The sequence below is a fragment of the Ailuropoda melanoleuca genome, chromosome 1 (genome assembly GCF_002007445.2).
Source record: "Ailuropoda melanoleuca isolate Jingjing chromosome 1, ASM200744v2, whole genome shotgun sequence".
NCBI classification, from domain to species: Eukaryota; Metazoa; Chordata; class Mammalia; order Carnivora; family Ursidae; genus Ailuropoda; species Ailuropoda melanoleuca.
The window spans coordinates 53,772,010-53,798,519 of NC_048218.1; positions in this window are offsets into that span (position 1 = coordinate 53,772,010).

Below are 26,510 nucleotides of genomic sequence, written 5' to 3' on the forward strand. Positions count from 1 at the left end.
CCCCAGATCCCTCAACACTGAAATCCACTAGGCTGTAACTGACTTCAAAATTCTCTTTCCACCAAAGAGGAAACAACCCTGACTATTTTGGCAGCTTGTCAGGACCTCACTGTCCCAGTTAATCCATCAGTCCTTGCCTTCATCCCATTCATATCTTTTGTTCGGGAAACTCACTCCCCACTTCTTACAAAACTTATTCCAAGCCTATATCCCCCAGATTCAATGTTTCATATTTAATCTCCTTTATATCCTTGATCATCAGAGGGGCTGATGTTTGCAGACTACCTGGTCCCATACAAACATCATTCTTGAAGACCGTCAGCTGGATCATCTTCTTTCTGTCATTAGCCAATTTTGCTGTTTGTGGGAAAGGCCTATGTAAAAGCCTAACCTCTGGCTGTCTTGACTTCTTTTTTTCCAGGATCATTACCTCCACTTCATTTGTATTAGTGCTTCCATAGCGACTCTCTGCATTTCTTGATCAAGTGTTGAAATGTTTAGCTTTTAGAGCTCTGAGATTAGAACCGTCCTTAGTGGTGAAAGCTCCTGTACTTCCAATTATATAACTCAGTTATGCTCATTTCACATGTTTAAGATAAATAGGAAGGATGTGAGAAAAAGGAAAGGAAACCAGGGATTAGAGGCTTTAATGAAGCCAGCTGTTGTGGTATAGCATTATTTAGACTATGCTGTAGCCTTCAATAAATGTACGTTCAAATATATTTTATCTAAGTTTTAATTCTATCAGGGAGACTTTTTCGAACACTTTACCCTCTCCCTCTCCCCACACCCCCTCTTTATTCTATATAGTGATTTAGAATATATAATATATAATAATATAGAAACATAATATTAGTTTTAAGTTATTTTATTAAATTAACATATTAAACAATTATTAAATAATTAGACTATTAAATTATTAAAGTTTTCTTAAAATGGAAAATTGGAAGGATAAAATTTACAAAATAAAAATACAATTTAAACATTTTCTTGCAACACCATATAAATCAACCCCTGCTTTAGAGACAGCCCTCTATTTTTACCCCATTTTCCTTACATAGACCTCAACTAGAAAACCTGATTCTGAATCAGACCAGCTGCTCATCTTCTTTATACCCATAGTCTGGCTGTTAAGCTCTACTAAAGTAAGAACGACAAATGCAGACATTGTTTTCCATTATAAATATGTGTTCTCCATTTTAGCTGAGTGCTCATATCATCAATTAATCTGTTTCAATTCTAGTTTTTTCTCTGTCATTTGCCACAGCTAGCAATTCAGTGCTTTTTTACTCTGTGCACTCTAACCTCCTCATCTACCCACTTCATTCTCACTAAATGGCTTTATCTCAGCTTCCAGTCTCATTGGATGACTGTATAATTCATAGTATAAAGGAATCATCAAATAAGCTCTCTTTGCCTCCTTCTCCATAAAATGTCTCTGCACCCATTTTTTTTCTTCCTCTTTTTTAGAAAAGTTCCAGTTTGCCCAGGACAGTCTTAGTTTATGCAGGTTGTCCCAGGATAGTTATTAACAGTGCCTCCTGCTATTATCAAAATGTTAACCTAATTCTACTAGAAGCAACCCCCCAAACCCAACTTGCATCTTAATATCAGGATATTATCACCATTTCCTTATTTGTTGATTACACCATCCTTTTCTTGTATCATCAGACATTGTTTCTCTTCTGGCTTTCTGCTATCAGTATTTACATTTTTCCCAAATAAAAATTATAACTCTTTACTGCATGGTTTTCTGAGCTACTTCTCTTTCTCACCCCACACTTCTTGAAAAAGTTCTTCAATTAAATATAAACTACTTACAGTTTATAGTATATAAATTTGAAAAGTCTTCTCTGATTCCACAGATAGAGTTTGGGTACGCTTCCTATGCTTCCTATGTACTTTTCCTATAATACTTTCTCCAGAGAAACAGACAATAGGGGATATATTGGCTCATGCAGTGACAGAGGCTGAGAAATCCCCAAATCTATAACCAAGCCGGAAACTCAGGAAAGCCGATGGTATAGTTCTAGTCCAAGTCTGAAGTCCCGAGACCCAGGAGAGCCGATGTTATAAATTCCAATCTGAGTCCAAGTCTGAAGGTAGAAGACTGATGTCCCTGCTCAAAGTGAGTCACACAGAGAGAGTGAATTCTCTCTTACTTAGCATTCCAAATATCTGGGTATCCTGTGGGAGGGGGGGCTTAGTCAAGTTGACATATTAAACAAGTTAATCAAGACTACCCTGTGGCCTAGTCAAGTTGACATATAAAATTAACCATCACTGGTCTCTCCCTAGTCAACGTGGAACCCATATGCATCTCTTTTAACCACACTTAATCTCCAGATAAAGAAAATAACAAGGCCATAATTCTACCTAAAATGATACAACTACTCTATATATAACCAAAAATGTACTAACCCCTTCCCCAGAAGAGTGATGTTTACTCTTTTCCTTGATATCCCATACTTTCAATACTGTGTGTAAAATTAACAATACTTAAATACTATTATATATGATATGGTATAAAGTCAACACATCTTATGTTATGTGATAGGGAAATAAAACAGGGAAGAAAACAAAGACATTTGTTACATACATATATAGACATAGTCATAACAAAATAAGGAGAAAATACTCATAACAGTACCCATCTGTCTAATTGGTCTTGTGGCTGTAGTTAGTATTTATAACTACCTTCTTCCACTACAGAGTCTATTATTCTCTTTTCTTCAGCAGGTACTTCAGCTGGATGTGGTTCTTCACCTGGTAGGGTGATCCAAACCTTTATTTCTAAAGGATCTGAGTAATTAGTAGTCCTGCTGGGATTGGATTATTGTAGTTTCACATTGACTTTAGTCCTAGGTCATGGTAATACTAAGAGATGCCTTAACAGATCTCCCGTTTTTCAGATGTACTCTTCAGCTCTATGGTGGAGTAGCAGCCCAATATCCCCTCTGTAGTCACAGCCAGCTAGTATCTCCTTTCTTTGCCCATTGATTTAGGGGCCTGGAAGGCCAAAGTGGCTGGGCAGCAGTCTTAATGTCCAGTTCAGTGGAATCATTGTTGTGCCTCATGACTGAAGCATTCCTCCCTTTGACGTTAATATTTCCAGGCCAGCAGAGCATAAGGTCCCAGTAATAGCAAGCAAAGTTTTTGCTAGAGAGTCAGTAGGAGTAATAGTGAATGATTCTTCTCTCATTTCTACACCTTGATTCCTGGGTATGTACACCCTAGCTATGGGAGAAGCAGCACCGTATAGTGAATGGTGATTCAAATATTATAGTCTTCTGGGGAACCTTGCCCCAACCTTGAAAAGTATTGCCACCTAGCTATCACTGTAACTGAGTCTTCGATAAGCCATTCCACCAGTCTATCAAACCAGCTGCTTTATGCTATGGGGGAATATTTTAAGATCAGTGAATTCCATGAGCATGGGCCTCTTGCCGTACTTCATCTGCTATGATGTGAGTTTCTTGATCAGAAGCAATGCTTTGTAGAATACCATGATGGTGGATAAGGCATTCTATAAGTCCATAGATAGCCTTTTGGCAGAAACATTGCATGGAAGGAAAGCAAATCTGTATTCAGAGTAAGTGTTTACTTCATTAAGAATAAAACACTGCTGCTTCCATGATGGAAATGGCTCAGTGTAATCAACATGCCACTAGATAGCCGGCTGATCAACCCAGGGAATGGTGCCACATTCAGAACTTAATGTTGAGGTCTGATGCTGGTTGAGATGACGCTTAACAATAGTTGTAGTCAGGTGGGTTTTGGTGACTGAAAGTCCATGTTGCTGAGCCCATGTGAAACCTTCATCTCTGCCACCACGGCCACTTTGTTCAAGAAGCTCGTTGGGCAAGTACAGGGCTAGGTGGGGAAAATGGCTGACAGGTGTCCATAGAATATGTCATCCTATCCACTTGATAATTAAAATTCTCCTCTCCTGATGTTGTCCTTTGGTGGACAGTCACATGGGACACAAATATCTTCATGTTTTTTTACCCATTCATAGAGATCTACTCCCCTTCTTCCCCAAATTTCCTTGGCATCAATTTTCCAATCATGTTCCTTCCATGTCTCTTGCATCCAGCCAAACCATTTGCCACAGCCCATGAATCAGTGTATAATTGTTCATCTGACTATCTCTCCTCCCAAGCAAAGTGAACAACCTGGGTCAGTACTCAAAGTTTTGCCCAGGGGAGGTGTTCTTTCACTGCTGTCTTTCAGGTGTCTCAGAAAGGGGCTGTCGTGTTGTAGCTGTCCAGTTTCAGATGGTGTGTGCATATTGTGCAGAACCATCTATAAATCAGGCCTGAGTCTTCTCTTCCACTTTCAAGTGATCATAGGGAGCTACCTGTGAGGCCATAGGTGCAGACTGGGAGAGAGATGGCAAGGTAGCAGGAATGCAGATCATGGGTATTTGGGCCACTTCTCCCTGTAGTTTACCTGAGCCTTCAGGGCCTACTCAGGCCCAATCACTTTTATAACACCTCTTTTTGATGGAGTGCTGCATGCATCCAACTTTATGGCTTATTGGGTTACATAATTTTAATCATGGGCAGCTCAATCACATGGTGACTTAATAGCCCATGGTTAAGCATCCAGTTTTTACTAGGGCCCAGTAGGAGGCTAAGAGCTATTTCTCAAGCAGAGATAATTATTCACAGAGGATGGCAAGGCTTCCTCCAAAATCATTAGGGTTTGCCTGTGATTCCCCTATAGGGGTCCGCCAAAACACCAAAGAACATTCCAATCTGATCTGCCACTGACATTTCAAGTGCCACTGGGTCTTCTGGATCGTATGGCCAAGTGGCTTCCCGGATCTGTTGCAGAGTCTTTTCTTGTCCTGGACCTGACTGAAAAGTAGCAGCTTTTTGGGTTGTTTGGTAAATGGGCCAGAATAGCACACCCCAATGAGGAACAAGGTGCCTTCAAATTCCAAAGAGACCCGCTAGATTATTGTGCCTCCTTTTTGGTTGTAGGAGGGGCCAGAGGGAACAACTTGCCCTTCACCTTAGAAGGGATAGTTCTGGACCCCATACCACTGGACTCTAGAAATTTTGCTGAGGTAGGAGTTTCCCTAAAATTTCGTTGCATTTATTTTCCACTCTGACACACCAGTGTTTTACCAATAAATCTAGAATGGTTGCTACTTCTTGCCCACTAAGTCCAATCAGCATAAAAGCCATTACTGTAATGGGCCATGGTTGTATCTTTGGTTAGGAAAGGTGATCCAGATCCCTAAAAGCTAAGTTATGACATAGCACTGGTGACTTTATATACCCCTGAGGTAGGACTGTGAAGGTGTATTGCCGGTTTTGCAGTACACCTTTGGTGGGATTTATTGACAGGAATGGGAGAACAGGCATTCGCCAGAGCAATAGCTGTACACCGGGTACTGGGTCTGTGTTAATAGGCTCAAGCAATGAACTACATCTGATGCAGTAGCTGCGATGGCTGCAGTTGGCATCAACATCTGGGTAAGCTTACAACAGCTCACTGTTATTTTCCAAGATCCATCTGTTTTCGACACAGGCCAGCTAGGAATGTTGAATGCGAACATGGTAGGAATCACCACCCCCGTGTTTTTCAGGTTCTTGATGCAGAACTTGAGATCCCTCCAGGAATGAGATACTGCATTTGGCTTACTATTTTTCTAGGTAGTGGCAGCTCTAGTGGCTTCTATTTGGTCTTTCCTACCATAACAACCCTCACTCCACGTGCCAGACAGCCTTTTCCCTTTCTCTTCCTTCCTCTTTCTAATTATTCATTTTTCATATTATAACTATCTCTGATGCCTAGCTAATCCTAGTCATGTGAGGGTTCTCTTTCCATAAAGTGTTTTGCTAAGCAAAATAGTCTACTTTTTAAGATGGAATTCTTATGGAAAAAAAAAGTGAATTCTGTTGCAAATCTAAAAAATTTTGACTAATATTAATTTTCTCTAAACTACTCTTGTTTATATTCTCCACATAAATAGAAGCTATTTCAGAGCAAGGTCCATATCCTATTTTGCCATTGTTTCAGTAACAGCTTTCTTAGTGTCTGGCCTGTCTTAAACATTAGATAAGTATGTGTGAAATGAAAATAAAAACCCTAGAAATCTTAATACTAAGGCAATGTTACCACAGTAAAATGTTTGTTTTTAATTCTTTCTTTGGTAATATAACTTAGACGATCTGTCATTTCCAGGCAGTTTTCTCAGGGAGTTATCTTTAAGGTTCACTGAAAACTGTAAAAGGGCAGGAGATCCCATACATATCAAGCTCTGGTAACAAAAAAATGACACATGTCAAAGCCTGATCCTTACTAGTTAGCCCTAGACTAAGGTCACATGAACTTACATATTTACTCCATTAAGAGCATTAATGCTCATTCAAGGCTTTAAGCACCTTGCCAGTCAACATTAACTTCCGTGAACCATTTTCTCCATTTATTATTTCTTTCTACCTTCATAATTAGTAGCATATCTACCCACCATGACTCTGAGATCATGACCTGAGCCAAAATCAAGAGTTGGATGCTCAAACAACTGAGCCACCCAGCACCCCTATATTACATTTTATATTTATATAAATTTCATGTATGTGTTCATTTTTTATTATGCTCTTAGGAATTCTGCAGATTTCAAATTTTTGTTTGAAATTATTAATTTAATGTTGCCAAGTTTTTCTTTATTTTGGTTTTTAAGATTTAGTTCAACATTACACAGTGATAACAACTTATAAATATTTCCTGGAAAAGGAAATCCTGAAATCTATTTGCAGGCTATAGTATGGAGTTGCATGATTTGGACAACTTTGCAGTTGAATGCAGTTGTGCAGATATCTTTTTGAGATCCTAATTTTAATTCCTTTGAATATGTACCCAGAAGTGGAATTTCTGGAATTTATGTTAGTTCTATTTTTAAGCTTTTAAGGAACCCTCATACGGTTTTCCATAGCAACTGCACCAATTTAGATTACTAACAATGGTGTGCAAGGACTCTCTTTTCTTCACATCCTCACCAGCATTTGTTTTCTAGTGGCTTTTGTTTGTTTGTTTGTTTGTTTGTTTGTTTGATAATAGTCATCCTAGTAGGTGTGAGGTGATAATAGTTCACTATGGTTTTGAATTGCATTGCTCTGATGATTAGTGATGTTAAGTACACATTTTTTCATAAACCTATTGGCCATTTACATATTTTCTTTGGAGAAATGTTTACTTAAGTCTTTGCCTATTTTTTAATTGAGGTATTTGTCTTTTTGCTATTGGGTATTAGGAGTTCCTTATATATTTAGAATATTAACCCTTTATCAGATATATGATTTGCACATTTCTCCCATTCTGTAGGTTTTCTTCTCATTTTGATTGATTTTTTTTTCTTTGTTGTGGCATATCTTTTTAGTTTGATGTAATCTTGTTTATTTTTGCTTTTATTACCTATGCTTTTGAAGTCATATCCAAGAAATCATTACCAAGGCGAGTGTCAAGAAGCTTTTCCCTGTTTTCTTCTAGGAGTTTTATGGTTTCAGTTCTTCTGTGTAATTATTTAATTTGAGTTGATTTTTACTTATGGTATAAAATAAAAGTCTAATTTCATTCTTCTGCATGTGGATATCCAGTTTTCTCAATACCATTTATTGAAGGGAATATCCCTCCCCGTTGTGTATTCTTAGCATCCTTCTTGAAGGTCAGCTGACCATATATGCGTGGGTTTTTTTATGGGCTCTCTATTCTGTTCTGTGGTTTATATGTGCCTTTATGTTGGTTCCATACTGTTTTGAATGTAGTTTTATAATGTATTTTGGAGTCATATATTGTTTTCCTGATTTTTGTTTAGTTGTCCATGTTTTTTAGTTCATCGAGCTTCTTTAAGATGACTATTTGAATTCTTTGTCAGGCAGTTTTTAGATCTCTGTTATTTTAGGGTTGGTTATAGGAACTTTATTTTGTTCCTTTGTGGATATCATGTTTTTCTGATTCTTGGTGATTTTCGTGGCCTTGAATTGGTGTCTGCACATTTGAAGAAGCAATTCACATTTTTTTAGTCTTTATAGAATAGATCAGCAGGGAAAGCCCTTCGCTAGTTAGCCTGACCAGAGATTCTGGGCAGGCCGGTTGGCATAGTGTGTGATGGGTTGGCTACCGAAGTCTAGTAGTGGTTGGACCCAGTGCCAAGGTTCAGGGGTGATAAGCATGCTACTTGAGGTTGGGGGTGGGGGTCAGGGCATGGGCCAGTTGTTCAGATTCTCACACCAGCTGTTGAGAGCTCCTACTCCTTTTTTTTTTTTTTTTTTTTAATTCTTTGCTACTCCCAAGGTGTGACAGAATCAGGTCTCTGAAAGTCTAGGGAAGTCAGATGTTCATTTCACTCTCCCTCATGGAGCTGTGCTGTACTAGCTTAGGGGAGGGTAGAGCAATACTCTTTATCTCACCCCTTTCAATGCATATTTTTCTCATTTCTGTGCTCCTCCAGTGTGCTGAAACCTCACCTGGATTCTGGAGCTTCCATGAAGGCATTTTTGTACATGGATGGTTGTTAAATTGGTACTTCTGTGGGGGAAATGAGGGCTGGAACTTCCTATTCTCCCATATTGCTGACATCACTTTCTTTGGTCAATTTAATATGTATTAATCAGGAATAACTACTTGATCAGCTGAAACACTCAAAATTAATATTAGTTAAATTATATTCAATTTTCCCATTTTAAGTAAAACTATGATGGAGAATCCTTTTGTAGATTAATAGCCAGTTAAGCATAAGGAAAAATTTGATTATCTGATATGTACTTTTTTTTGAAAATTATGTACTATTAAAGTGATTTAAAACCCTAATATCAAGTAATTCTACCCATTTCCAAATATTTGTCGTGTTTTGAAGCATACTGCATTTTTTTGCTATTTACTCACACTCCTCTTTGAAAATAAACGACTAAAAACCTTGAAATTACTTGTGGGATAAAGGGTTAATTAACAATATAGATTTACATTCCTTTTTGAATGCATAAAATTCCCATTTTACCTGGCTTACATCAGGAGTAAAGTGTTCATGTTTGTTTATGTTAATTGTTGACCTTTTCTCTTGATTAGCTAAGCCTGTATTCAATTAGAGTTGGAGATTATGTTGTGCTCACCCAACATGGTGGATATCTAGTCTAAATGTGGAAATTAATGTTAGCATAAAGCCAGGCACAAAAAAGGAGAAATTTTCAACAAACAGCTCTTTCTTGTGAGAACAATTGTTCTGGACCTCTAAATTAACTGTGAAATAAAAATATGAAAACTTTAAGAAGTAGACAAACAAAATTTAACATTGTTCACCTGTTCCAGGTATACTTAATCAAAGAACTGATTCATCTAATTATTGGACATCCAATTCCAAGAGCCTTTATGGGGGAAATTGTCAGAGATTAGGGAGATAATCATCCCAAAATATTTAATGCTATAAAGGCCACACTGTAAGCATTGTATTTAGCTCTACACACCCCCTTTGAAAGGGGATATTCATATGCTGGAGCTTGTCTGGACAACAGCCACATCGATGGCTGGGACCTCACATCATGTCACAAAATTAACTATTGAAAAAACTAGGGGTATTTAACTTGGAGAAAAGTCCAGTCAGAAGACAAACAAATGAGCAGACTTGAGAGTAGTCTTAAATTACTTGAAGAGCTTTTCTATTAAATATCATTTATGGTTGCTTCTTAAGTCTTTCAGGGTGTGGGAGGTAGGTAAAAAATGTAAGAATATAATTTTACTTTAACATAAAAAAGAACTAATATTTAGAACTACTTTAACTATAACGGTCTGCTTTAACAAGAAGGGCATTTATTATCACTGGAAATGTTCAAGGGACACTAAATTGCCATTGAGTTGTAAAGCTATAGAGTAGATTAGAAGATCTAATAGATCCTTGGTTTAGCCCTATAAGTAGATTAACTCTATCAGCGTCCCCTTTAAATTTGATTATTTCCTAATCTATGTTATTTAAAAGATGATTGGAGAAGCTAATTTAAAAAGGGATGACACATCAAAAAACATGAAGTATTTAGAGATAAATTTATCAGAATATGTATTAGCCCTGTATGCTATAAACTACAAAATAATGCTGGGAGAAATTAAAAGAGACCTAAATAAATGGTGAGATATGCCAAGTTCATGCATTGAGAGGTTCAATATTGCTAACATGTTAATTTTCCCTCAAGTTATTTATCTATTTAATGCAATTCAAATAAAAAATGCCAACGGACATATTTTGGTAGAAATTGACAAGCTGATTCTAAAATTTATATGGAAATAGAAACAATCTAAAATAGTTAAAGCAGTTTTGTAAAATAAGGACAAAGTTGGAGGACTTGTCTTAATTTGTGTGTGTGTGTGTGTGTGTGTGTGTGTGGGTATGTCTGTGCGCGCGTGTGGAGAGAGAGAGGAGAGAAACAATCACAGAAAGAAAAACAAAACAATGCAATGGGAAAGGAGCAAAATCAAAATACTGAAACAGACATTTCACAAAAGAAGATAGATGAATGGCAAGTAAGAATTGAAAGGATGTTCAGCATCATTAGTTATCAGGAAAATCCAAGTTAAAATCATAATTAGATATAATCCCTCACCAGGCAGAATGTCTAAAATTAAAAAGACAATAACCATCATACGTCACCATTGACATGTTGATATTGTCTGGGATTTTTGGGAAAATTAGAAATTTACTATCTTTGTATGTATGTATATATGTATGTATGTTAGTATGTGTGTATTTATGGTTTTGATCACAATAAATCTTACCAAGTAATTGGTTTGTCCTTGCATTCCTAATTTCTAGCAATATTTTCTATTTATTTTTCCTTATATTTGAGAACTCCCTTCAGAGTTTTCAGTGGAACTATTTTTATAGTAAACCTGTGAATATATATGCTTGATAATATATTTATTATACACTCATATTAGAATGACAATTCGGGTGAGTAACAAATTATGGTTTTCAATTTTTTTTTTAAATACTTTAAACATGTTAGTACTATCTTCTCATACCCAGTGTTGCTCTTAGGAAGTCTGCTGTCATTTTGGATCTTTTGTCATTGAAATAATCTGGTATTTCTTTTAAGACTTCAAGAATTTTCTCTCTGTCTTTAATACTTTACATCTGTATAATGTACCTAGATACAGGTTTTAGTCTATGGCTTTCTCAACCTGATGTCTTTTTATTACTTTTGTTAATTCTTAAAATATATCTTTATTATTTTTTCAAATATTCCCTTCTGTCCATTTATCTTCCTCCCTTTTGGGGACTACTATTGTCAAGGTGATGATACTTTTATTTCTAGCCTTCATATTTTTCAGCTTTGTTTTCATACTTTCACTTTACTTTTTCTTGGTGTCTTCTAAATAAGTCCCTCAATCTAACGTACAGTTTACTACTCACCTTTCAGCTGTATCCAGCTATTCTGCTGTGTGTTATAAATATCATACTCTTCATTTTAACTTTTACAATATTTGTATCCAGTAATTCTACTTGATTTCTTAAGAAAGATTTTTTTGTTTGTATTACTAATCCAATATTTTGTTTCTCAGGCATATTGTTTCATGCTTATTTTCAGTTCTTATTTCTATGAGTTTAATAATTTTGCTTCAGATGGCTGTTGTGTTTCTTTCTCGGGTGCTTATGTAGCTGAAATCAAGAGTCAGCCACCCAACCGACTGAACCACCCAGGTGCCCCTCCAGTATTTTTAAAACTTATTTGAAAAAACTTATTTGACTCACACTGTCAATTACATTTTTACATTATAAGCCTGAATGTAACTAAATCTATATGTGTATACCTGAAATTATTTTTCTTTCCTTTTTTTTTTTTAAGATTTTATTTGTTTGAGAGAGGAGAAGGAGCATGAGGGGGGCAGAGGGAGAAGCTGACTCCCCACTGAGCAGGAGCCTGTTGGAAGGCTCAATCCCAGGACCCTGGATTCATGACCTTAATTGAAGGCAGATGCTTAACTGACTGAGCCACCCAGGTACCCCTGAAATTATGTTTCTTAAAATAATGCTTATCTTTGTTATATAGGATGAACTTTGTTTTTCTTTTCCTTCTTTTTTTTTTTTAAGATTTTATTTATTTATTTGAGAGAGAGACAGAGATAGCGACAGAGATAGAAAGAGCAAGAGCAGGGAGGAGAGGGAGAAGCAGGCTTCCCACTGATCCGGGAGCCTGCAGGGAGCCCACAGGGAGCCTGACATAGGGCTTGATCCCAGGACCTTGGGATCATGACCAGAGCCAAAGGCAGATGCTTAAACGACTGAGCCACCCAGGTGCCACTGTTTTTCTTTTCTATTTCATTAAAAATGTTTGTCATGTAAGAATAGATTCCATGACAAACGTATATGCCTCATAGTTTTACATTGTTCTTATCTCTTAACTCTTCTGTTTTATTACCATCTTTTAGCCCATCCTGGTGCATTAGTCAGCATTCCATAGATAGATGATAGATGATAGATGATAGATAGATAGATAGATAGATAGATAGATAGATAGATAGATAGATGATAGATAGATAAAAGGAAATTTATTATGGGAATTGGCTCATGTGATTATGGAGGCTGAGATAAACTACTATATGCTGTCTGCAAGCTGGAGAACCAGGAAAGCTAGTGGTATAATTCAACCTGAGTCTGAAGGCCTGAGAACCAGGGGAGCCCATAGTGTAACTCTGGATCCAAGGCCAAAGATCTGAAAACTGAGGGTGAGGGGCTGCCTTAGTTTAAGTCCTGGAATCCAAAGGCTCAAGAACCAGGGGCTCCATTGTCTAAGAAGATGGATATCTTAGTTCAAAAGGAAAAAAATAGAAATCACACTTCTATATTTCTGTTCTATTGGTACGGGGCAGGGGGGGGGGGCGGAGCACTCAACAGATAAGATAATATCCATTCAAACTGGTGAGAGTAGATCTTTTTTTCTCAGTTTACTGATTCAAATGCTAATCTCTTCCAGAAGCACCTTTACAGACACACCAAGAAATAATACTTTACCACCTATCTGGGCAACCCTTAGCCCAGTCGAGTTGGCATATAAAGTTCATCATCATACCTGGGTTTTGTATTTTTTTGCATTTTTTTGGTTTGTATTTTCAGACCATCCTAGATTTCATTCTGTTGACAATACCTGCAGCTCACTTAACTGTTGTCTTTCCATGGTAAACCCAGGTGGAAAAAAACAACAACCCTGGAGGCATTCAACTAGCCATCTCCATTTCTCTACTACGAGGTAGATGAACTGGGCTGGAGAAAAACCAACAAATCACATGGAGTAATGCTAATATAAATTTATGTTCCACAAATTTAAAAAGGGTTTAAATCATCTTATACTGCTTATAAATCTCTCTGGTCTATTCTCTTGCCCTTTTTCCACAGCTATTATTTAAATTTTTATGATCTTATATATCTCACACCCTCACATTTTCCCTTGACCTGCTCTAGGCAAATGGCCTCCTAATCTATTTACAGAGACATTAGAAGTCAGAAACAAGGAGGCACCTGGGTGGCTTAGTTGTTAAGCGTCTGCCTTCGGCTCAGGGCATGATCCCAGAGTCCTGGCATTGACCCCCGTATTGGAATCCTCCTCTGGGAGACTGTTTCTTCCTCTGCCACTCCCCCTGCTTGTGTTCCCTCTCTCACTGGCTGTTTCTCTCTCTCTCTCTCTGTCAAATAAATAAATAAAATTAAAAAAAAAAAAGTCACAAACAAGGACTTATCTGAACTCCTCTATTATTGACTATACATTTACCTATCTCTTTACCTATCTTTTGCTTGTTTCCTTTTGCACAATAGCTAAAAGGTTCTCTGTGGATTTATATAGAACAGAGTTTGAAAATCACTGCAATAAATTGTGGGAACTCTTTAAAGATCTTTAAAGTGATATGATAGATTAGAAAAAATCAGTACCAAATAGAGCAAGAATGGAAATCATGAAGATCATGTAGGAAGCTAATGTGAAGGTCTACAGAAAAGATGAAAATTTTAACTAAGTTAATAGCAGGAACAGGAGGAGGAGTTAGTACTATTCAAGATATTTGAAAGTCATTTTAATCTACTGAGTATAATATGACAGATATGGTTATTGAAGATAGAACAGTAAATACAACAGAGAAAAAATCCCTACCCTCATTTTTATGGGGGAAGAGAGATAATTAGCAGATCAGTGACCCATATTGTTTAAGAATTACATGTGCTTCAGAGAAAAGTAAGTTAGGGGATATAGATATGGAATCACAAGGGTGAAGAGGTTGTAATTTTAAACTCTGTGGTCAATAAAACAAAGGTTCAATGAGAAGGTGATGTTTAAACCAAGACCTGAAGTGGATGAGAGACCCAGCAATGGTAATATAAAGATGGCAGAAAGTTCTTGGCAAAGGAAGAGTGAAAGAAAAGACCCTGAGTCATGAAGAGGTCCAGTGTATCAGAGAAACAGAAATGAGACCACGGTAGCTGGAATATAGTGCATAAGAGAAACAAAGTCAACAAGGAATTCAAGAGACAGCCAGGGGTCGGTTTAGGTTACTGTGGAGATGTTGGCATTTATTCTGAGTGACATGGGAAGACAGTGGAGGGATTTGAGTAGGGAAGGGAGTTACCTTTTAAGAGCATTGTTCTGACTGCTATTTTGAACCCACACAGCAGTGGAAAAGAGGTGCCAACAGGAAAATCCACTAGCTGACTATAGTATAGTTCAGATGAGAGATTATGGTAGCTTGGTCTGGGGAGATAGAAGTAGAAATTGTGAGAAATGATCAGATTCATGATATAAAGATTAAGTTAGCAATTAATTAATTTAAGTTAGCTTAAAGAGTAGATGAAATATATGAGCAAAAGAGGAGGCAAGGGTATCTACAAGATGTTTGGCCTAAACAATTGAAGGATAGTTACCAATTGCTGATCTGGATAAGACTATGGAAATAGAAGGGTTTGGGAAAGGATCAGTTCTATTTGGCATGTTAAGTTTGAGATGCTCATTAGACATCCAAGTGGATATGTTAAGTAGGCAATTTGTATTTATAAGTTTGAAAATCAGGGATAAGTCCAGGTTGGAGATTTACATTTGCAGTCCATAAGCATACAGATGGTACTGAAAGCATAAGGCTAAATGAAGCCACTAAGTAAGTAAGAAGAAAAGAAAATCCATTCAAGATCTGAATTCTGGGGCATTCTAGATTTATTTTGATTAGGAAAATGAAGAGAACTGCAAAATGAGACTGAGATTGAGATAGGATGAGTTTACTGACCTGGCAGCCAAGTAAAGTAATTGCTTGCAGGAGAAAAGAGTGATGAAGTGTCAACTTCACAGTGAGATGAGTAAGGTCAGAACTTAGAATTATCTCTTAGATTTAACAATGTGGATGGAGATTATTTGTGACCTTGTCAAGAGCAGTTTTGTGGAAAAAGAGGAAGAGAAAATTCTTATATTGACAGGGTTTCTAAAAGATATAAAATATTATATAGAAATATTAACATGTTTGTATCATGATAACAGTGTTGTAGTACAGAGAAAAAAATTGTTACTGTGCTTGTGAGAGGAGAATTCTGAATCAATGTCCTTGGGTAAGTGATTAGCCCTTGTTAGGAGTAAGGAAATGTTCGTCTATTTGTCTATCTATCTATCTATCTATCTATCTATCTATCTATCTATCTAATGCAATAGGAGAGAAGCCAGAATATGTGGATAGGTAGATGGTAGATGTTTTGGAGACTTGTAACAATTTATTTTTATTACATCTATTTTCTTAGAGAAATATGAAACAAGTTCATCTAGTCAAGAATGCAGGTGATGGGGGAGGTTTTTAATATTTGAGGAAAGAAGACATGAAGTAATTATTTAGGAAAGTGGTAGTGGTAGAGCCATTAACTCTAGAAGAAAATAATTAGTTGCAAAAGTTAAGCTCATATAATACAAATTGTCCTATTCCATAGATGTCTCTTTCAAATCATATTTTATCACCAGGCAAATGAAGTAAGTCTTCAAAGCTCTCTTTTTCTCCTAGAAACTCTGAAACCCATTGCTTTGCTGGTTTGTATTTAAATATAAGTACTAAATACTTAAAAGTTGAATCCTAAAACTAAACTATGGGCATGACAAGTTTAGTGCCACCCCATGAGAAATCACTGGCAAAGGGTGCTGCTATGAGAAATTTGCAACATCTGCTCAAGTTCAGTAAATGATGGCTGAAGACCATAGTTTTCTTGAACAACCTAATATTTTTCTGCATTATTTCTTGCTCATTTACTTAATATTCTCTTACTGACCTAATTAGTCATATCTCTTATAAAGCCCATTGTGGCTATTAAATTAGGCTTATAAGATTAAAAGAAAATTAGAAGCATGCAACCATTGAGCTTTAATTCTTCTTAATAAAAAAAAAAAATAATCCATGGTTTGTCAAAACTGATGGAATGGTATACCACAAAGAGAGAATTTTACTGTATGTAAATTTAAAAAAAAATGTGGGGGAACTGGAAATGGAATATAAGCTGTAACAAATAAACCTAACTTATTTTTTTTAAGATCTTATTTATTTATTTTACAGAGAGATAGAGAGAGAGCACAAGTAGACAGAGCAGCAGGCAGAGACAGAAGGAGAAGCAGGCTCCCTGCCAAGCAGGGAGCCTCATGTGAGGTTTGATCCCAAACTGAGCCAAAGGCAGATGCTTAACCGACTGAGCCACCCAGGTGCCCAAATAAACCTAACTTATTACAAATGAATTGCATAACAATAATAATGGAGAAGAAAATAAATAATCTAAGAAACTTTGAAAACAGTATTTTGACTAGATATAGGCTAAAGACCAAAGAGATGGTGCAGGAATTCTGTGCTCTGTTTGTTTCTCACAGGGTCATGGATTAGTCATTTGAAAACTCTTTGTGTACCAGGGTAGAATAAATAAGCACCTATAATGTAGATAATGAGAGCCAGGTTCTCCTGTCAGAAAAAGAAGTTACAAATAAGGAAAGAGTGAAAACTAGAATAAACCCTGTGGTATAATATTGGAATCAGAAATATTAGATAATTTGTGGTTTAAAAAATACATATATAGATATAGATAAAGCAATCAATATACATGTATGTGGATGAAGGATATATGAATGTCATGTATGTGTATGTATATACACGTGTGCATGACTACATAATCTCCTAGCACTGCTTCCAAAAGGGATTAAAATAAATTACACCCAAGTAGAAATGAATATACCTACCACTCTAATCTTGGCTTCTGAAGACCTTTTTCAAAAAAAGGAGCCAGAGTTTCATGAAGTGGTTGGTTATAGAGCTGGAGCAGGGAGAATACAAGATAAGCTTAGAGCATTTGTAGTGCCAGAAAATGCTTAATAAAGAATGGGGACATATCAAAAGGGCAAAGGAGCCAACCTAAAAGAGGTCTTAATTGCAAAGTTGGGACAGATTGAGGAACAAAATAAATAACGATACTATTAGATTATATACTCTAGAATAAAATACTCATGATGTAAATAAATAATTGGACAAATAAATAAATGGAGATAATATTTCCTTGCAAAAAAATTTCAGTTAATGTAGAAGACACAAGAGATACAGAAAATTACCATTAGAACAACACAGTAATAGTTGTTGCATGATGGATGCTGAAAGTAGTAGGTGAAAGTTTGAGGAAAACAGGATATTACATAGTCCAAAGTATTCCCTCCTGATATTTATTAGTTACAGAGGGAAAAATAATATTTTACAATAGAAAACCTGGGTAACATCACCGTGACCAAGGAGAGCATCAGCAGTAATAACTGATATTGACATCATATACTTTAAAATTTTTTTTTAATTCCAGTGTAGTTAGCATGCAATGTTATATTAGTTTTAGGTGTGTAATACAGTGATTCAGTAGTTCCATATATTACTCAGTGCTCATCAAGATAAGTGTACTCTTTTTTTTTTAAAGATTTTATTTATTTGTTTGACAGAGAGACAGCTGGCAAGAGAGGGAACACAAGCAGGGGGAGTGGGAGAGGAAGAAGCAGGCTCCCAGCAGAGGAGCCTGATGTGGGGCCCGATCCCACAACACCGGGATCACGCCCTGAGCTGAAGGCAGACATTTAGCGACTGAGCCACCCAGGCGCCCCAATATAAGTGTACTCTTACTTCACCCATCTGCCCCCCACCTCCATTCTGGTAACCATCTGTTCTCTATAGTTAAAAGTCTGTTTTTTGATTTGTCTCTCTCTCTCTCTTTTTTTTCCCCCTTGTTCATTTGTATTGTTTCTTAAATTCCACATATAAGTGAAATCATGTGGTATTTATTTTTCTCTGACTGACTTTATTCACTTAGCATTGCACTCTAGATCCATCCATGTCAGCATCATACACTCTTGACATTTTTGTGGTATTCTTGCTTAAAATATGTAACCTCAATCATGAGAAAACATCGGATAAACAAAATGAGAGACAGTCTACAAAATTACCTACCAATACTCTTCAAAGGTGTCAAGGTTATGAAAGACAAAGTGGAATAGAAGAACTTTCAGAGATTAGGGGCAGTTGAGGAGACACAAGAACTAAATGCATTATGGGATTCTCAGTTGGACCTTAGAACAGAAAAAGGACATTAACAGAAAAACTGAAAAAATTCAAATAAAGTCTATAGTTTAATTTTAAAAGTAATAAATTGAAAAATTCAATCTTTATTTACTTTGGGGTAGAACACACAATGTTTGAACTCTCTCATCTGCCCAACTCTAAGCCCCAGAAGGACAAGGCCTATGCACACTGTAGTGGATCATGAAGCATTTATTGAATGACTACATTAAAACCGAATTTCATCTATGACACTGTGTTATTATGACACGTTATGAATTCAAAGTCCACTCTATATATGCAAATATATTGTGTGTATATGATTTTATATATGTGTGTGCATTTTTAATCATATTTTGGCACAGAAAAATGGAGAAGGATAGAATAATATCCTTTATTAGTACAAATGATGTATAACTCCTGTAAATAAAATGACAACACAGGGGTGCCTGGGTGGCTCAGTCAGTTAAGCGTCTGACTCTTGATATCCATTCAGCTCATGATCTCAGGGTCGTGAGATGGAGCCTTAAGATTCTCTTTCTCTCTCCCTCTGCCCCTCCTCCCATCCCCACTTGGTCACTCTCCCTCTCTCTCTCTAAAAAAAAAAAAGGAGACACAAGTAGAGATTTGATAAATTTTTCTATAATATTCTGCCTCTTCCTTCTGTATGAGCACAGCCAACAATAATTCTTAATTTTGAAATAGTAAGCAAGGACTTTATTCTCTCTCTGTTTTAGAAGATATCTCATATGTCATATTTGACATGGGCTGGGAGTTAACGCAAAGAGTAGCAGCAATTGACAGTGAAATCAATTTCTAATTAACTTTCATGCTTGCACATTTACTCATAGGTTGTTACAACAAACAATAAAGAACCAAATAAGTAAAATTTTAATAATGCTTTCACTGGAATGCATTGAAATACTTAGGACAAAACTGTATCTGTCAAAATTTACATTCTAAAAACAGAGCCTTTAAATTAGAAAAAAAATGAAAATGGTATCATAAAAATTGTGTGAAGACCTTAATTTTAATTTGAAAAAAGTAAGTTCATAAGAGAAAAACAATTAGTATTTATAAATAAGGACACAGAAGATGGCATTTTCAACCTAACAATATTATTTTGACAGAAAATTTCCATATTACTTTAATTTTAAAGAAGTAACATCTTCGTGATTTATTAAAAACCTATTGTCAAAAAAGGAATAAGAAAATTAAATAATAGAAATGAAAGCATTATTTTGTAATTTATCAGGTCAATTATTTCTAGTTAATGCAGACAATTTAATTTGCTTTTTCCATATCAAATGCAAAGAATCATGGGTAAAAAATAACACTATGTCCTCAAAAATCTAATCAAAACCTCTAAAAATGAGTTACTTCCCAACAATGGAGTATTCAACAATAGAAAATAAGATATATTGAATAGATTGTTTGGTTTTTTGATAGAGTCTCTTTATTTCCTCAAAGCACAAATTTACTTTTCTTTCTGTATGCCCCAAAGCCATTCCGTAGGCAAGATTTTTTTAAACTGTAGACAAACAGATTTCTGGATTACTCACAGGTTTCCTTTTCAAAATTTAACAGTATTTCTTGAGCAAATTCTGGATTAGATTTTGTCTCTAAATGAAATCAACACACGTTGGAAAAGAAAAAAAATGTCTATCAACTTGGAAAAGAAAAAAAAAGTCTATCAACCAAGGGTTAAGAAGAGGAACTGTCGTTAACTTGTGATCTATAGAAGTGAAAGTACTTTTAGTGTCTTTGGCATATTAGTGACAAAAAAACCAATAACAAATGGTAAAACATGATAAGTTAATTGATGGGAAAATTTAAATGGTAGCAAGATGAATATCTATAGGGTTAGGAAGTGAAGTCAGAAATTTAGTACCAGCAGGTGAATCCCGTATCCTGGCAGTATGCGAATAGGACTGGTGGAAGCAGATCCAAAAGGTCCAGATCAGGGTGTATGCATGTTGATTTCTTGAAATAGGTCACTGAAGGCTAGGGGCCTTGCCTCAAAAGCGCTGAGTTATATGGTTATCAGAACCCAACTTCAATAGGAAGAAAGCTTTAGAAAACAAATAGAAACTGAAGGTGATCAATTTTCATTCACTGCTTTCTACATTCAGATATTCAGCAAACAAATATAATTTTTCCTGACAATAAAATTTTAATTTTAAAGTAAACACAAAATCTCCCCAATATTTTTTCAAATCTAAAATTAAACTTTAGGGGACTGTTTTGGAGACAGAAACTGCATACACTCTGATATTACATGAAAATATAAGGCATAAATGAGTGCAAAAAGCTCATGCATAGGAAAAAATAAAATCGATTGTAGGGGTTATTTTAAGATTCAAGGCACAAATGTGTGACTATTTCTTTTAAAGTATCTCCTTCCCTCTCTTATTTCCTATTGCTACTCTTTTCCTCCTTTGAACACTAACAGCACTCCCTCCGGCAGCATCAGTGACTGTGAAGGTAACCACTTGTTAGACCCTTAGTACTCCCCACCTTACTTCACAGGAGAATCACCTGAGGTGTGCACACAACCAAGGCAAATTAAATCAGAATCTCAGGGAGAGTGAGGTCTTTTTATTTGCTTTTTAAGAAGCTCCCTTGTTGATTTAATGTTCAGCCAAGTTTGAAAAACTATTTCCTTAGAAGTCACAAGGTAAGTCAGAAAGTTTTAATCAATTAAACAACTTACTATGTACTCAGCAACCACCTTAGCGTTATGGGCACAGGAGAGCAGCAGCAACGCTCGGCTCTGTTGCTTACAAATTTACTGCAGTAAACAGTCATTTCTGAAATCTAAGTTAGGAAGTAACTCTGGGCTTACATTTCTTAATTTATCAGTTACGTGCTATACATATGAAATTCGCTGTTAACAAAAGTGAAATTCTCTACGGTTTTGAATTGTTTATTTTTTTCATATATTAAATTTTTACAATAATATTATCTCCGTTGCAATCTGATCTGTTTTTTGATGGGAAAGAAAGTTGCAGTTGTAGCTGGTAGGGTCTGGAAATCATGCACAAACTCAAGAGTGAATTCTTGGTTAGGCTATGGGTTCAGGTCACATAAATTCAGGTCTTAGCTTTGCAATTTATTAGTAGTGTTTTTTCAAAACAGTCACCTAATTCCTTTGTAATTTTATTTCCTCCGGAAAATGGGATTACTAGTATTCCTACTTTTTCAAGTTGTTGTGAGCAATAAATGACTTAGGGTTCCCAATAATACAGTAAGTACTATAGAAGTGTTAGCTATTATTATTATGTTATTAATATTCATGTCTTAATATTTTGAGAGGCTATTAATATTTTTTGCTATGTTGTAGATATTATGCATACTGTGTCAAAAATGTTATGTAACCATTTGCTTTATATTGTTGAAAAATATTTTTGGGATATCAAAATATGGGTATATCTAGGGGGAGTAGGTTATGAATGCAAATATCTGTTTTTTTTTTTTTATAAAAACAGACTGAGACTCACCGGCTTAGACCCAAAGGAATTTGAGAAGAGATAAATTGGTTTGGGCTGGCATACTTCACTGAATACTAATCAAAGAGGGAAGGAATTGAGCTAGACATTGAAAGGGTATGGGATCTGAATAGTCAAGGAGGAAATGGGAAGGGGGTTGCTGATGAGCCTCAAAAGTAGGCTCAGTATGAAACATCGTAAGCATTCGACCAGGTGTCAGTTGTCCTTATTAACCTTAAGCTAAGATTCTGTGTGTGTGTGTGTGTTTTGTTTTAACCTTGGATAATATGGAACTTATCCATGTTACCTACTCATTTTCAAGGAGAAGTCAGAGTTCTTCATCATATGCCCAGATTTCTTTCCATACTTCAATACACTGCAAATGACAGAACATCAGTATATCCACGATCAGTCAGCCATATTGTGATGAAATGTACTACTAACAATAGATTTCCTATATAATGACATTCAAAAGAGCATTCTTTATAATTAAAAATACATATAAGAGCATCATGATCATTACTGTCATTTTTTACCATAATGAGAAAAGTATCCTTTGATTAGCTGCCTGGAAACTTGAATTTTCTGTTATCGTAAAACATTATTTCTTTAATGCAGTGATGTTTATTGAGAAGAGCCCCATCTAGGACACCTGGTACCAGGAGTTCTAGTCCTGACCATGACTTCTCTATCTCCTTAATAGATAATTTTAATTTATTTAGTATCTTAGCTTCCTTATCTGAAAAATAGGGGAAATGAGATTATACAAACAACTCTTGCAGGGTTGTTGGAAAGGACCGAATATATAGTGCTCAAGATGCTTTGTGAAAACTAATAAGTGGGTTTACATGTGCATATATTTATATTTTTTTCTATCGAGTTAAAGATAGTAATAGTGTAGTATTTCTAGTTTTGATAACATTTTGTTTTTAATGAGTGTATTCTTCATTGTAATTATCATTCTATGAGTAGTCTCTGAAATCATCTGTGCATTTTCTCTCTGAATCCCCACCACCTAGGATAGTAATATATGCCACATTGTTGAAAAAATAATGCTTTTGAATAACTATTAAAATGTAGTGGCATATTAGATTATTCTTGGAGTTGAAAGCAGAAAGGCTGGGTTTAAATCCTAGCTTTTCTGCTTATTGGCTCATGACTGGGAAGAATCTTAACCTTTCTGAATTTTCATTGTCCTCAATCTTTGTTATAAAAACACCTGGTGCAAATTAAACAAGAACTATTGATTCTTTTCTCTTAAAATACATTCACACACAACTGCATGAAATTTAAATAGGTTCATTGATTCCATGAAGCCCCTTCATTAACTTATTTTGCATTAAATATTTTTTATTTACATAATAAATATGTATTGAGCACCTGCTCTGTGGCTGGAACTCTGCTAGGCACTGGGATACAGCCAGGAACACTAAAGACATGCTGTATACTTTTATGATTTTTATGATCTGTGGAGGGTAGATAACCACTAATAACTAATGAATAAGAATTGCCACGAGGGAAAGGAATGTAGTTCAAGCACACTGAAAAATTGATAATCAGGAAAGATTTCCCTGAGAACATAATAATCGAACTGAAATTTTAGGAATGAGTAAAGGTTAATAGGCAAGGATGAGAGTGGGGAAAAAAGTGATCTAGAAGGATGGAACAACATGTGCAAAGCCCCTGTGGCAAGAGTGTGATCTGCAAGAGGAATTTTTAAAAGGCTGCTTTCCTAGAGAGCAGAAAGCAGAGCTGACTGAGATGAGGATGGAGAGGTAGGAATGTCCTTTATTGATGTGTTAAGGATTTAAGTCTATCCTAAGAGAACAAAAAGAAATCTCTGAAGTTCTTCCTCATGCCAAATTTACACAGTAAATGAGATAAAAAAATTAATGAAGCGCTCTGAGACCCTCAAAAAAAACTTCTATGTTGTTTCCTTACAAAATATTTTCTATGCTGTTTTTAACAGCTTTCAGGATAGTAATATTTTAAACTAAGTTTATCTGAATGAATATGGTTTTTTTGAGTTTTTACAAACTTCAAAATAGGAAGAAAACATTTTTACTTTCCAGAATAGTCATTTGCAAATAATAACGAAGGAAAAATAGATTAGTAATTAAAAATAAATAAACAAAAATATAAGTTTTGTCTAGAATCCCCCTTCCACCACTTCCTTAGTATTTTATGTAACTGTGATTCTATTTTCCATAAATCCATTACAGAAGTGCGTATAAACAGTCATATTATAAAAATATTCATTACTTAAACTACCACTTATTTAATTAGTCCCCACTCACACATCCCTCTTAGTTTAACACAGCATTTATCTTAACCCGTTACACCAATTAATTTGTCAACGGTTGAATAAATTTCTTGCTAATGTGCATACACACATATCTATTACTACCTATTGTCTATTTACCTGCCTTCATCATCCAAAATATTATTAGAAATTCAAGTCAACAAATTTAAACTGTAAAACTTAGAACTGATGCATGGTTTCAGGAAGTCTAAGGAACTGATGCTGGGAATGTTCTGATATCTCAGACAAAATATCATCAAATAAATTATGATAGCAGTTTACACTTATTGAACACTTATTATGTATTAGGCACTGTTCTGAAATATATACTGATTTAATCCTCACAACAAACCTATGAAGGAGGCACTTTAATCCCTATTTTTAGATGGAGAAAAGAATTCACACAGAGAATAGTGACTTGTCTCTGCAACTGAATTCAAAGGTGTATGTTTTCAAATGCAGGTAATCTGAACCAGAACACACAGCACTTGACTGTCTCTTGGACTGGCAAAATTAAACCAGTTAAAAGCAAAGTAAAATAATAATGATACAATGGGTATTTCAAAGAGAATGACTTGAATATCAAAGGATTAGAGATGGCTATTGGGAAAATTGGTAAGTTCCTTGTTGAAATGACTATTTTTATGATTGCCTTTTGAAAGTTTAAATTTGAGAATATTATATTGGGCTAATATGAAATTTGACTGGAATAATCACATGTAAACAATTTATGATTTCCAGAAATTAATGTGCAACCTATATTCTGTTAAATAGATGACAAATATATGATATTCCCTTAAATATAAACCTTAGTAAAATTTATGAAGTCCTAATTAAAATGTTTTTTTCATTATTTACCTGGATATTTTGGTCTATATTTGCTCTGAATAAATTTGTTTGGTTTGCCTTCAAATGTCTAGTCCTCTACTTATTTTAGCTCCTCATTGCATAAAGTATTTGTAGAATTCAGTACACTGCCTCCCACCACAATCATCTAAGGAACAACATTCCTTTTCCTGTCATTGGTAGTCCAGACACATACTCAGGCTCAGCTAATTAATTATTCACTACTTTATGGGACTTTGAATCTTGAGGGAATAATGTGAAGTGCCGGTATAATTGAGAAGATATTTATTATGATGGGATGGCTGCAGGAGAGCCTGTATCAGGGGTCTAGCAGCAGCACTGGTGACTGCTTCCAATGACCATAATGGGCAAAGAAGTGACAATGTTGCCATCAGCAGTGTTTGACCTGGCTGCTCCTGTGGGGTAAATTTGGTGATGGTTTTTGGCTCAGTCATTCTCCTTTGGGTTTTGTCCATTTTTAAATACTTAGTAGCTTCCAAGAAGCATACACCAGATGGGTGAAGATGTGGAAAAGATTTAATAGGGGGACAATGCCTGAAAAGGATGAAGAGGGAGGAAGCAGCAATAAACTAGGAAAGCCTTTTGTCTGTGAGGTGGATCTGATACCCATGAAAAGAGAGGGAGAAGAAGGACAGGACTGGATATTCCTGAGAGAGTTTTGGTCAGGTCAGTGGGATGTACCTAAGAAAAAAAGTGCACATTATAGAAATCCCACATTAGGCAGAAATAGCCCAGTTTATCTATAATACCTTTGCTACCCTCAGTCATTATCTGGGAGCAGCTTGGAGGGCACATGGTCTGATGTGAACATTGGGGTAACTCCAAAGGTACATTTTCATGGCCACCACATTGAGACACCAGAGTTTTTGTGGATTCTACAAACTGTTAAGACTATTCCAAAGATATTCTTTTTGTGCTTAAGTTATTCGAGGTCTTTTCTTTCTTTCTCTTTCTTTCTTTCTTTCTTTCTTTCTTTCTTTCTTTCTTTCTTTCTTTCTTTCTTTCTTTCTTTTTACTGTTAGCCAAGAAGACCAACTTGTATCATTTAATGAGTCTGCCTGTAAGTGTTTTTTATTGTACCAAATTGTTACTGAAGATCAATGACTCGTTACCATTCATAGACTTAAATAGCTTAGTTTTGTCTGTTGTATTTCCCTATAGTTCATATTACTTTTTTTTTTAAAAAAGATTTTATTTATTTATTTATTTGACAGAGAGAGACAGCCAGCGAGAGAGGGAACACAAGCAGGGGGAGTGGGAGAGGAAGAAGCAGGCTCATA